The sequence below is a fragment of the Andrena cerasifolii genome, chromosome 4 (assembly GCF_050908995.1).
Source record: "Andrena cerasifolii isolate SP2316 chromosome 4, iyAndCera1_principal, whole genome shotgun sequence".
Classification (NCBI taxonomy): domain Eukaryota; kingdom Metazoa; phylum Arthropoda; class Insecta; order Hymenoptera; family Andrenidae; genus Andrena; species Andrena cerasifolii.
Genome location: NC_135121.1, coordinates 1,992,658 through 2,004,936, shown reverse-complemented (window position 1 = coordinate 2,004,936; position 12,279 = coordinate 1,992,658). Strand labels below are relative to the sequence as shown.

Genomic DNA, 12,279 nt, shown 5'->3' with positions numbered 1-12,279 from the left:
TTATTATTTTAAAAGATACGATGGTCAAGTTCGGTTTTTCAAATGGAACTATTTTTTTTGAAGACCTGAGTTGATAGTGCGTTCCAAGACAAATTCAATAAGCTTTAATGTATACACTTTATTTCCACTGGTTTTTAAGATATTGCGCTTGCAAAATTACTGATTTTCACTGGAAGAAAACCCTCTGGAATGGCAAAAACCGGGGGCGGTCTTACTGGCGCCACGGGTGGCACTGCCTGTTGAAATGGATACTTACCTGCCAAAGGTCTACGCCAGAAATGGCAGGCCCAAAGGCTTGACAATTCTTTTCCGTCAGAAATGCTAGTTAGGTAGGTACATCTGCGGTGTCGAGAAGCGCATCGTTACTTTTATTTCGCACTTGCTTCTACACTCGGATGGCCGGTTCTTTTGGGAGGGATGGAAGTTGGATTGGTTCTGATACAATCTGCTCCCTATGGTTGAAATTTAGTCTAGCAACTTTCACCCCTCCTAACCTAACCAATCCAACTTGCATCCAACTTGCATCCCTCCCAAAAGAACCGGCCATCCGAGCGTAGAAGCAAGTGCGAAATAAAAGTAACGATGCGCTTCTCGATACCGCAGATGTACCTACCTAAGTAGCATTTCTGACGGAAAAGAATTGTCCAGCTTTTGGGCCTGCGAACCCTGTCGTAGACCTTTGGCAGGTAGGTATCAGTTTCAACAGGCAATGCCACCCGTAGCGCCAGTAAGACCGACCCCGGTCCTTCCTATTCCAGAGGGTTTTCTTCCAGTGAAAATCAGTAATTTTGCAAGCGCAATATCTTAAAAACCAGTGGAAATAAAGTGTATACATTAAAGCTTATTGAATTTGTCTTGGAACGCACTATCAACTCAGGTCTTCAAAAAAAATAGTTCCATTTGAAAAACCGAACTTGACCATCGTATCTTTTAAAATAATAATCGAAAACAAAATTCGTTCGCGCTAATAAATGGGCCCCCTCGAACCATGCAATTCCCTATTTTTTTTATATTTTTATCGACAATACTTTAAGAGATATCGCGCTGTCCACTCCTTAGTGGGACACCCTGTATATGAAACGCGTGGTAATGTTAAATTGGTCTATTTTAAAGTAAAAGCACCAAAAATAATTAAGAATTTTGTTTATTATATAATACAAAATATGGAAGAAACAAAATGTGTCTGGGGAATAAGTATGGAACGGACCGATGTTCTGGAAAAAACTATGGAACAATATAAATTTGCAAAGAGATTAACAATATTTTTTTCAGTATTTATATTACCTAGTATTTTCTGACATTTATACATGCATATTAGTTAGTTACTTCATGGTTTTCGTTTCATTATTCTCTTTTCAATACTCTTTTCAAAACATGCCGCCACGCAAACTTTTATCTAATGATTTAAAGTTACGCATAATTGCATTATTGAAAGAAGGTAATACTCAGCAAAAAGTAGCTGAAATTTTGAATTGTAGCCGAAGTGCGGTAAGTAAAATAAAAGGTAAATTTAACGAGACGGGCAGTGTGGTGAATCGCAAAAAAGGCGGAAGTCCGCGCTCAACTTCAAGAAGAGATGACAGACGATTAAGACAGATCGTAAAGAAAATGAGAAGAGCCACATCTCACGAAATTAATGAAAAAATGGGGGAATTCTTTCTACAAAGCAAAGACAAAGCCATTTCTCACTAAGGAACACAAAACTAAACGTTTAGAATGGTGTAAGAAGTATGCGCATTGGACTACAGAAGATTGGAGTAAAGTTGTTTTCAGCGATGAATCGCGTGTATGCAACTCCGGTGCATACACGCGATTCATCGCTGAAAACAACTTTACTCCAATCTTCTGTAGTCCAATGCGCATACTTCTTACACCATTCTAAACGTTTAGTTGTTGCAGCTCAAGGAGTTGGACAAATATGCATTTTGTATAAAAATGTGAACTCTGAAGTATATATTCATATATTAGAACACTTTTTAATACCGAGTTTAGATCAGTGGTTCGAGGATTCGGATGATTTTTATTTTCAACATGACAATGCAAGTTGTCATCGAAGCAAAATAGTTCAAAACTATCTTCAACAAAAAGGCTTCCGAACCATAAAATGGCCAGCAAATAGCCCAGATTTAAGTCCAATCGAAAATTTGTGGGCACTTTAGAAACAATTTATACGCGACAAAAAACCAAAAAATAAAAATGAACTTTTGGAAGCCATTAAGCTGTCATGGAAACAAATTTTGTCATCACAGTGTGAAAACTTGATTACATTGATGCCAAAACGTATACAAGCTGTGATACGTGCACGTGGGAACGTCACAAAATACTAAGTAATATAAATATTAAATCAATTATTGTTAATTTCTTTGCAAATTCATAATGTTACATACTTTTTTCCAGAACATCGGTCTGTTCCATACTTATTTCCCAAACACATTTGGTTTCTTCCATATTTTGTATTATATAATAAACAAAATTCTTAATTATTTTTGGTGCTTTTACTTTGAAATAGACCAATTTAACATTACCACGCGTTTCATATATATATATATATATATATATATATATATATATATATATATATATATATATATGCGTATTATATAGCGTTGCATTTTATTCATAAAAAATATTGGTGTTTCTCATTAATTTCGTATTTTTGCGTTTGGTTCCAAACTTATTGCCAGGGGTTGCAGTGGGGTGTTGAACCTGGCCGCAGAGTAGATCTCATCTCATTGCTTTTTACGGTGAAACAGTCACTCGAACTTGACATTTTTTACAGACATGGTTTTGTTGAGATTTCACTCCTTTTTTATATGTTAGTCTGTGGTTTTTGTAGAAAATAGTGGTAAACAATTATCTGATTTTTTTTGTCACTTAGTATTATTGCATAAATATTTTAGTTATACATATATTTATGTATACTTTATTTTGTAAATTGTCATTAGTGTGTGAGTGAGTCTGTGACAAAATCAGTGCTGTTTACAATGAATTCAACTCCTTTTCTTCTTAGACTTTTTATTTGTTCGCGTGTTGTTATTTGTCGAATAAAACTTTCTTTTTGTTTTGGCATACTCTTTCCGGTTCTGTGTCCTTACATATGCAAGTAATTTGCAACGTTTTCGTAAAAGTGACACCGCGTCGATCGACTCGCGTGATCGTATGATCCGCGAGTACAAGTGCCATTGCTGTCACTTGTGACCACTGACTCAGTCAGTGGTATCGCAGTTTACAGTGCGGTACGACGCCGCACCGATACAATAGTCTTACTATTATCGGAGAGACCTCTTCTCATTTATTTATTTCTTTCGACACTTTATTGCCTTTTTATTTGATCGCGTGTTATTGCTTGTCGAATTCAACTTTCTTTTCTTTTTTTCTGGTTCTGCACTTGCTATGATTTTTTGTAAAACCCAATCTCGATCCTTATTGCGCTTTTTCGTGGCTTTGAAAATTTAATTGTACACAAGTCTGGGCGATAAATACATCTAAGCCTGTTGCACTCGTTAATAGCCGATTCTTGAGCTTTAATATTACTGATATCGAGATTAATAAGATGAATCCCGTCAAGACATGTCACTTTGGAAAGAGCCACGTAGGTTTGTCCGCGCGAGAAAACGGAGGATCCCATGTCAATTAATCCACTATTTAAACTTAGTCATTGGCTGTTATGTATTGTTATAGCATACGCTACACAAATTAGATATTGCTCCCTGTACACGTAAGCTCTGTTAAGGGGGTAGACACGTCACGTGACCTGGCCGATTTGGCAGGTCGGTATTACAGCACGTTTTTTCTGCACAGAAATGGTAATACCGATAGATCGACGATTACCCGGTGAACGCGAGAGGGAGCTGTTTGCTATTTCTGTATTCTATTCTGAATAAGGAAAGAAATTCTCAGCTGTTCTGTTATACTTATAAAAATTTAAACGGAAAGTCGGCTGGTACTGTAAACGTAGAAAATTCACTGTACATTTGAATTACTTGAAATGTGCTTATGCTACAATATTCTACGTTAGCAGTAAGGAATTCTAAGTGAAAAGGGAAAATAGATGAGGGAATGCCCCCAGAAAATGAAATTTGTTAGGTTAGACATTTTTTTATTAGCAAAGCACCGAAACAGAACATGAAATACACTTATTACACGTCCTCTGCAGAAAGCAGTTATCAACAAACATTATCTATACAAAATTGTATTGAATGTTGAATTGGGCTAGTGAAAATGCGCAGACTGGATGCGCGTGATTATTATGTGGTCGGCTCCTCGAAGTGACAGAAATATAACCTAAATATATGCTATATGACAACAAATGTTTAGTGGCTATTTCAGCTTCAAAGGCATCGCCTTAAAGTTGCAAATAAGAGGCGCAGGCCTTTCAAGAGGCGCTCCAAAATTCTGCGTCTCTTCGTTAAACAGTCACTGTCTCGAAACATCTGCGCCACTTCTCGCTCTTTGATTTGCTCTCCGGAGACGTTACTTTGTGCCATCTCTTTCGACGGCATGTTCTCCTGTTCCAAAGCCCAGTTTTGTGCATTGTAATTGTAAGCACTAATTGTAAGCCATCGATGTACAATAGGAATTTTTTTTTAATGTAGGTTAGTCCGTTGTTGTTCTAACTGCCTGAATTACTATGACATAAATACGACAGCGATTTCAAGTGATGTATATGTAACGATAAAAGCGTTAATTTAGTAAATGTATACAATTCCCAGCAGTTCCTATGTCAATGTATGCCTAAAATGAATATAACCACAACCTACAATCGTCCGAAAATGCATACATTGACTCCATCATGCTTTTATTGTGGCTCGTATATTCAGTTTTGCTATGAATCCACGTTGGCAGTCCTCCCGAGTAGGCGCCATCTCGTATCTACTACCTCAACTAAATTTGTCACGTGACTTGCTATTTATTATCGCCAATATGGCGGAACTCTGATTTGGGAATGTAGTCACGATTTTTCGTTTTTCGTTCGTATATGAGCAGATTTTGGCCTGGGAGTGGTCTCATTCGAAAGAAGAAGATTCAATGCGGAGCGCTCTGCTCATCGTTTGAGTCGCAAAACTCTTTTAGTGACCTAAAAATGCTTGGATTTTGCGGGTATATTTTGTCGACTTTTGCTTTACTTTGGACACTGATATTATTACATATCAACACAATCTCGTTGAACCATGAGCAGAGCGCTCCGCATTGAACCTTCCTCTTTCGAATGAGACCTCGCCCAGCCCCAAATCTGCTCATATAAGGACGAAAAACGAAAAATCCCGAACTCATGTTTCGGGCCAGATTGTGTCGGTATACAGCGCGCTACATTACCCGTGTCTACCCCCTTAATGTAAATGAATGATTTCATAGTGATTTATACTATTTTTATAAAATAAATTATTATTCCAAAGATTTCATTGTATAATTTCACAGAGAACATTCGTTCGGAAGAAGTAAAGAATCACTCGACTTCACCTCTCGAAATAATTATATTTTTTTTAACTAATTATAATGACAAATATATTTTCTTAAACTATGACTCGAAACCTTTCAGTTGATGTATAATAAAATCTCTTTACCTTCTTTGAGAAAAAAACTGCGATTAAAAGAATAAAAAACGGAACTTTCACCAAACTATTTCACCAAATTTCCTTGTTGCCTGACGAATTGGTTAAAAAAAATTGTTTAAATCTGTGCAGCAAATCCTGATATATAGAGGAAAGAAAATTCTGGGTCCTGTGGACCCAGTGTGATGGGAGAAGCGTTAGGAAAATATAGTCTGGTGTTTGAGAGTTAAAAATATCTTAAATGTCTGGTTTCAGATGTCTCAAGATGTCTGTGTGCTGTCTGGGTAGGTAGGTCTAATACATTTCCTAGTCTCCCGACGTACTTTTGTAGTCTTTTTAACATTTGTGTGCAACATCGCGTACTTCTTCCATTTTCATTTCTGCAAATGAACTTATTATTCGAATACGTAACATGTCCACACTTTATTTTTCAAGAGGGTACACTTTCTGCTTAACGTTTTCGCCCTACATATTTTTTCTACCTTTAAAAACAACAGAAATATTAGTCTGCTCAAGATAACAGAAATACGCGGTGTAACTAAATAGCTAAAGAACTAATTTAATGATACTTTGGATTTCGTAAGAAGTGCATTAAACAGTAGGTACTAAGTTGACAAAGAGATACAGTTCTCAATTAAGAATAAGATGTAAAAACATATTCAAACAATTAAGACTAGACGAATGAACAAAAATTGAATGAAGGAAGCTTTGATTTTATTATGTTCGAGTATATCGGTGACAGCAGTATTTTGTACTTGATTCTCATTTCATAATATACAATGTTATATAAAATAACTAATTGCTATAAATTGTACTTGTATACGCACATCCATGTAACAGAGGAATCCAGGATGCTAAAATTGAAGAGTGATTTGCAAAGGAATTCAAGGAAAAGTGGAGGCTAGAATTAAAAATCAATGCCTTGTTTATTACATACTCCTGGTTCGGTAAATCATCTTCAAGGAATCCAGTAGGCTTTGTAATAGCAACTGATCTATTCTTATGAAATTCGTGGCTTTCCGTGTCTTGACCATACAAGGATTGCCTGAGTTTATTTCATGCTATAACCGAGGTTTATGTGCTACCATTAACTTCCGAGCCTCCGCATTTCTGATACTTTGACGCTGATTGCGCTTCATGAAAGTGACGTTGCGTTTCACTATTCGCTCGGATTTTCTTCTCTTAAACTACTTTCAGGAACGCCTGAATAATTGATTTACTTCTATGTTCTTCTTTGTTGGCGAGGGTTGTTCCCCAATGAATATTGGCGACCCTGAAAATGTTTATCATTCTTGAAGTTCATCCCAATTAAAATTATTTAAATTTAGGTAAAGTTGTCGAAGAGCTACTACCTCACCGATTTAAATGACCTTTAAATTGTCAAGGTCATCATTCTGAACAATATTGCCCCTTAAACTTTTTGGCGGTCGACTTTGGTTTACAAGATATTCGCAAAACACTTTACTTAACACTAGAACCAGCGACGTCTTAACAAATTTGAGCGCCCTGGGCTAAAATAATTTGGCGCCCCAACACCTCACTTAAATACCAACACTAGACCAACCGTATAGACTGCAGTTTCTTCCCAATCGGTGAAAGCCGGTACATCGCATAGATTTAACGGTTGTTGTGTCCCTCCTCTCATAAAAAATTGAAATGAAAAATGTATTTTAACATACATGATTCCACAGCCGACTCTAGTACTAGCCGTGCTATGCAACGAGGCAACACCGCTCATGTGAGGATCGGAAGTCCTATTTTCAATAGTAGAGTTTTGTACTTAGCATTATTATTAACGTTATTTTGTGATATAAAATTATACCAATATACAGTACTTTTATTAATTATGTATAAGCAATACATAAATATCGTAACTATAGTAAGTGTAAGTAATACAGACGTATACTAATGTTTATAAATGTAGTATATATTTATTTGCTTGCTCGCTTGTTGCTCGCTTGTTGCTCGCTTGTTGCTCGCGTGTTGCTCGCTTGTTGCTCGCTTGCTCGCTTGTTGCTCGCTTGCTCGCTTGTTTGCTCGCTTGTTGCTCGCTTGCTCGCTTGTTGCTCGCTTGTTGCTCGCTAGCTCGCTAGCTCGCTTGTTGCTCGCTTGTTGCTCGCTTGTTGCTCGCTTGTTGCTCGCTTGCTCGTTTGCTCGTTTGCTCGTTTGTTTGTTTGCGGGCGAAGGCCCTTTTGTATCGAGTACGTAAGCAACGAAGTATATAGGAGAATTAAGTTCAAATTACAAAATACGCAGCTTAATATGTCTTAATACAGCTGAATTGAAAATGGTTACGGACCCATGGAAGAAGTCGACAAATTCGTTGAAATCATTCGCAGTTGAACATAGTCTATTTATACAATCGTTCTTTCCTAAGCTCGTTCGATATAGGGCAATGTGAAAAAGTTGCCTAGATCTTAACGGTATCCTAGGGACATAAATTTTATAAGTTCCAGAATTTCTGGACAATCGACGATCTGATTAAGGGATTTATAAACTAAGGCCAGATCTACCATGGTTCTACGCTCTTCCAGAGTGCTCATATTCAAAGTATTGAGAATGCCATCGTAGTTGTGACAGGTTATAGGCATCGGATTATTAATTTTGAAGGCGACGTATCTTAGAAATTTGTGTTGGGCACCTTCGATGAGTTTGACATGATTCGATTGCGCCGGATTCCATACTTGCGAAGCATATTCGAGGTGTGGTAAAACTAGAGCCGAATACAGAATTTTAAAGGTGTATGAGTTCTTGAAATCCGTGGCATGCCTGATAATAAGGCCCAGAGATTTTAAGGCGCTGGTTTTTATGCGGCGAATATGGTCGGTGAACGATAACGAGGACGAAAACGTAACGCCTAAATCAGTTGTTGTTTCCCAGTGCTCTGCCGTTGACGGAGTAGGTGTAAACAGGAACCGTTTTCTTCCTCGTGAAACGTAAAACATGACATTCCCGCATGTTCAACGACAGCATATTTTTTACGCTCCAATTATGAAGTCCGAGTAAATCGCTTTGGATGCCTAAGGCATCGGTTTCGGAAACCACCCTGTTGTAGATTTTTAAATCGTCAGCAAATAACAAAAAATTACAATGTTGAAAGACCTCTGAAATGTCTTTGATGAAAAGGATAAAAATAAGGAGACCAGTGTGGGATCCTTGTGGGACACCTGAGGGAACCTTAAACGAACTAGACAATTGGTGGTTGAATTTAACAACAAGGTAACGATTTGTTAGGTAGCTAGATAACCAGGCAATGATGCTGCCGGTGAAACCCATAGCTCGGAGCTGACAGATTAGAATGTCGTGGTTTAACGAGTCGAAAGCCTTGCGGAAGTCTGTATACACCGAGTCTCCCTGATGACCATTATCAAGCTCCCCTGTTAAGTAGTGTGGATATAACATGAGATTGGTTAATGTAGATCTCCCTGGAACAAAGCCATGTTGCTGAGATATAATACAATTTTTTACCAGTGGAGAGATTTTATCTACGATTAAGCACTCGAAAATTTTGGCCATGATGTTGAGCACACAAATTGGTCTGTAGTTAAATATAGTGCTCCTATCTCCAAATTTGAAAATTGGAGCAATAATGCCTGTTTTTCAGAGATACGGGAAAGTACCCTTCTTGATAGAAGAATGGTAAATAATCCATAGAATCCTAGACATTATGAATTTGCAGGATTTAAAGAAAATGGGAAGGATCTTGTCAATTCCCGGCCCTTTGTTAGTCTTAAGATTCAAGTCAAGTTTATTGAAGACGTCGCCTAAGTCAATTTGCATGTCCGATATGCTAAAATTGGTATTTTTTACAAAGGAGGTAGAGGGAGATGAGTCTGTCGTAAAGGGCGACTCAAAGTACTCAGCAAAAGAGCTTGCGATTTTCTCTGGAGTGTTGCCATTAAGCGTCATCCTGCGAGGCAAGGCGCGATCTATCCTCCTGCTATTTACAAACTTCTAGAAGCCTTTCGAGTTGACTGGGATTTCGGATTCCGTGGAATTTATATACACATCCCTGCAGATTGTCGTAAGCGATTTACAGTGCGATCTAAGGTTCGCGAAAGTGAGAAAGTCGCTGTACGAGTTACTTCGTTTGTATGCTCGGTGAGCGGCCTTTTTGGATTTGATTTTATTAATCAATTTTGTGGACTCTCGGAATAGTTTGGTGTTGCCATACATTATATTTGAAATATTTACAGAGATTTCAGGAAAATATCAGTGTGAAACAAGTTAAAACCATCTTTGAACCAAATTGAAGGATTTAAAAACTGATAAAGGTATGTATAAGATAATAGTGACCTGAAATAGACAAAATTATTGGTACGAAGCCAAACAGGTTAAGTGCCCGTGGCAAAAAGGTTAGCACAATTAGCTATTGAAGGGAACAAATATGCAGTTAATTATAAAATCGTGTTAGAGGACAGTATTATAATTGTGGGAAATTATCTCACCACCCTAGGGCAGCGAAGGCCAGTTCGAGCCATTTGGGAGCCCGGGCTCCATGATGTTTACCATAGCCGCGCGGAAGGGGAGCTCGAAAGCCAATGATAACGTGGGCGCGCCACGGATAGGGAAAACTGTAGTAAGTAGTAGCGTGCGGTGCAAGCTCGTACCTAGAACTGTTCAAGTTCTCGAATATTCGAGTAGCTTGAAATTCGGATCGAGCCGACACTCGGTTTCCGAGCCGAGCTGAATACTCGAAAAAAGCGAGCGGCTCGAAAGAACCGAGTAGTTCGAAGAAAACCGAGAACTCGAATTTTTTCGAGCGGCTCGAATAGAATCGAGCGGGCCGAAAGAACTGAGTGGGCCGAAAGAACCGAGCGGGCCGAAAGTACCGAGTGAGCCGAAAGAACCGAGCGGGCCGAAAGTACCGAGTGGGTCGAAAGAACCGAGCAGTCCGAGTATGCCGAGTAGTTTGAAGCTTATATGTTTCGAATATTTTAAGAAATGTTTATCTACTGGATAAAGGTTCTTAATAATGTGAGTAATTAAAATGTAAACTGCAAATGAAAATTTTCTCTAACTTCTCCGAAATGGCAATTTCAAACTTAAAGGCCACAGATAAACAATTATCGCAGTGGGTTCCGGTGGAACTCAAAAGAATCAGCAGACCCTCCGCTTTAAAATGAGCTTAACACATTGATGTTCCGGGCATCCCTCGCGGAGATACAGCGAGTTAAAGAGAAAATGGATTTTGTGCAATTTTTAAGCATATTTTCGAAAGGACATCATAGACCGAAATTTTAACCGAATCGAAAAGTGAAAAATGCGTCTTAAAGAGGAAAGAATAATTTTTCTATTGCATTTTTTATGAACGTTCTGCGATGATTCCTTCGTTTGATAGAAGCAACTAATTTTAAAAAAACGGTTTTTGCTTCAAAGTTGAATAACTCCGCCAAAAAAAATCGCATAAGAAATTTATTACTCTTCTTTTACACAGGAAAGTAGCCGCTTTCGACAGGTGTAAATGGAATTTGTGTAAAAAAATTCATACTCCCCGTGGAACTTCCACAAGTTGAAAAAAAAAATTTAAATTGACCAAGTGCTCTTTATATCGATATAATTTTACCGAAAAGCAATGCAGCTAAACTCTGGAAAAGCAGCTGAAAGTAGCGATTCCACGCTTTTAAACCATATTTTCAAAATATCGATACGATTTTTGCCGGAGTTATGACCATGTGAACTTGCCCCTATTTTTCAGGTTCATAGAGGTGATCCTTTAATTAATGTGAGGAGTGTAGTTGAACGAATTTGGTAACAGATGCCGCTGATGAGATTATTTTGTGGCGGAATCATGCAAGTTACAGATCGCACAATGTAACTTTGCTTCCGAGCGGACACTGAGTAAGCCGTGAGTCAGTCATGCGTGTGGGATGGACCGACCGTCGGCGTTCTATTAATTCGATGCGAAAAACATACAATCGCACACGCATGAGTATCATGTTAACCTATTACTTTGTATGATACTCGTCCGTGTGCAATCGCATGTTTTTCGAATCGAATTAAAAGATCGCCGACGATCAGATTCTCTCGCACGCATGGCCTACTCAGTGGCTGCTCAGAGGCAAAGTTGAATTGCGCGAGCGTCTATACTAGGGTTGGTTATACTAAGGTCGAAACCAAACATATTGGCCGCTGAGTTTCATGAGGGGTATTCTCCCACCACACAGTTTGCCTGCCTCGGTGCTCCATTTTTCAACGTTTCCTGACTCGCTCTCTTTCCATCTTGCTCTCGCCTGCGCAGAACAAGAGTGAGCCAGAAGTGGTGGGGATAGTGCCAAGCTTTTGGCGTGTAGGCCAAACCGAGCTGTCAGCGTAGAAATACGCACATCAGAATAGGTGTGCGTTAGCTCCGAAAAAATTCAGGAGCTTTATTGGTCAGAACATTGATTCTTTCTCGATAGCTTCATCTAGTATTGGTCTACGCATAACTTCGTAACGTACACAACTATTACGTTAGGAATACACAACAGCCACACAGCTACGTTACAGGTGGAGCCGAGCAGCGTTCACGTTATCCACCATACCCTTCGGGGGCCGCGCAACACCAACTGACAAATCCACGATCGTTAGGTGGTGGTGGTTGATTTCTCCTCGATCGCTGCTCGCAAAAACGAATTCACCGGCCAATATATCTGGCTTCGACCTGCGGTAAAAAGTGAACAAAATAAGTATGTACAATATAATTCCGCCTGTGGCTCGCCAAACGTTGAAAATAACAATTTAAGAA

General features: G+C 38.7%; 1 long non-coding RNA gene across 2 annotated transcripts in view; it reads left to right on the top strand.

Moving 5' to 3' along the window:
* The first annotated feature begins 7,257 nt into the window (after nt 1–7,257).
* Nucleotides 7,258–12,279, top strand: part of LOC143368081 (uncharacterized) — a 252,336-nt gene continuing 247,314 nt past the window's right edge. The window contains exons 1-2 of one of the 2 annotated variants that reach the window (XR_013085134.1): nt 7,258–7,431; nt 9,749–9,826. This is a non-coding gene — a long non-coding RNA (uncharacterized LOC143368081). Of the gene's footprint in view, nt 7,432–9,673; nt 9,827–12,279 lie in introns of those variants that run through there. The other variant, XR_013085133.1, reaches the window with a different exon arrangement.